This window comes from Cebus imitator, unplaced genomic scaffold (genome assembly GCF_001604975.1).
Source record: "Cebus imitator isolate Cc_AM_T3 unplaced genomic scaffold, Cebus_imitator-1.0 Scaffold98, whole genome shotgun sequence".
Classification (NCBI taxonomy): Eukaryota; Metazoa; Chordata; class Mammalia; order Primates; family Cebidae; genus Cebus; species Cebus imitator.
Window position 1 is genome coordinate 1,306,225 of NW_016107413.1, and position 2,154 is coordinate 1,308,378.

Here is a 2,154-nt window from a genome sequence, read left to right on the forward strand (position 1 = left end):
CTCGTGATCCACCCGCCTCGGCCTCCCACAGTGCTGGGATTACAGGCTTGAGCCACCGCGCCCGGCCTGGTTTGCCTTTTTAAATAGTGCATTAACTGTTCAATGTCTTACCACCACATTCTGGATGTTCCATATTTGGGCCATGGTATTCTTTTAGATTCTTTTGGATTTTTTAGTTTTAGTTACATTTCATTTTCTCCTTGAAAAATCAAGACAAGCCTTTAAAATATTTTGAAGATCACTCATACTCTATTTTACACTTCTTTTCTTTCTTTTTTTTTTTTTTTTTTTTTGAGACGGAGTCTCACTCTTGTCGCCCAGGCTAGAGTACTTGGTGTGATAGCAACTCACTGCAACTTCTGCCTCCCGGGTTCAAGTGATTCTCCTGCCTCAGCCTTTCTAGTAGCTGGGATTACAGGCATGCATCATCATGCCTGGCTAATTCTGTGTTTTCAGTAGAGACAGGGTTTTACCATGTTGGTCTGACTGGTCTTGAACTCCTGACCTCAGGTGATCAGCCTCCCACAGTGCTGGGATTACAGGCATGAGCCACCGTGCCCAGCCTACTCTTATTTCTTCCTCTTCAGGAGCTCTCTGTTTTCCTTTTCCAGTTTTGACTACCTTTCTCTGCATCTGTTGCACAACAATCTCCAGAGATGTTTTTCCACTTCACTCTTAAAGGCGCCATTTCCTGGGTCCTGTGATTTGCTCTTTCATGGTTGTCTTTCTCCTTTTGTTGGAGTATGTTCATAACTAACTTTTTAAAGCAAAGGGTGTATTGAGTACGGGAAGTTTTCTGACACTTGAATTTAAAAAAACGTTTTTATTTGCACTCACATTTGATTGATGTTTGGCTGTATATAGTATTCTAGGTTCACAGTAACTTAGGACTTTGAAGATAATTCTTCATTAGGTACTAGTATCACATTGGGGTAGAAAATGTTGATATCATCCTGATTCTTATTCTTTTTTTACAAAATCTCTCTGTGTGTTTGTTTTTCTGGAAACTTTTGTGATATTTTTTGGCACATTTTATGCTGAAATATTACAGGTATGAATCTAAAAGTGAGTCTGCTTCACTCATCTTGTTTTGCCTCTCATGACTTTTCTCTGGGAATGGCCTACATATTTAAGGATAATTATATTCTTTCTTTTTTGTGTATTTTCTCTTCAAAAAAACTCTTAGCAATTGTATGATAGACCAGCTAGGTTGATTCTCTCTCTCTCTCATTTTTTTCTCTCTTAGTTTTTGTCCCATTGTGTTTTTACAATGTTTTGCATATTTAATTTATTGTATTATTTAATTTTTTTGAATATTTCAACTTCATCAATCAAAATATCCCCATTGTACTCAAATCCTTTTGTATCATGCTATTTGTTTTGCTTTTTGTCATGTATTTTCTTCAACTGTTATAGGTATAAAATTATTTTTTCAAGTTAGGTTCTATAGAATATCTCTGTTTCTTCTGTAGTGTTTTTTTGGTCATAGTTCTTTTCTTCATTTGTGATTGTTGATTATTCTGGATAGCTTACTGGTGTGGTTTTCCTTTATGTCTCTTTCCTTTCTAGGCTTTTTCACTATTAAAAAAGTTGCTTAGATCTGTGCACATAGATGAGACATTGCTTTAGGGTGAATGCATGAGAGTTCATCCTTAGAAGGGGTTGTTGCCACTAGGTGAGCAAATTGGGTACTCTTGATTCTTGGATATCAACGCTCATAGTATAAGCCTGTCTTTGCAGGCAATTTGAATGATTTTTTTTTTTTTTTAATCAGAGACTAGCTTATTTGCTTGGATTATCTCTGGCATCATGGTTGTTTTATTTGGGGGAAGTGAAGCAATTGATAGAACTGTGTTACTTAGTTCTGTTGTTTTTATTCTCAATTCTTATACTCACCTCTCCACCTGCTCATGAGCTCACCATCTCTTTGGGAGATTAGCTGCTTCTTTCACTGTACCCCCATGTATCTCAGCATTAGCTTCCTCTACTCTTTGTTTATATTTTTCAGCACACCCACAAAAGGCTTGTTTCAATCCCTTTTGTCTAATAATCACTACCCCTTTCCAACTTTGTTATTTTTGCTGTTACAGGTTTTTCCTTTTGTATTCATGTCCTGTCTTGAGAGAAAAGGGACATGAAAGCATGTACTCAGTC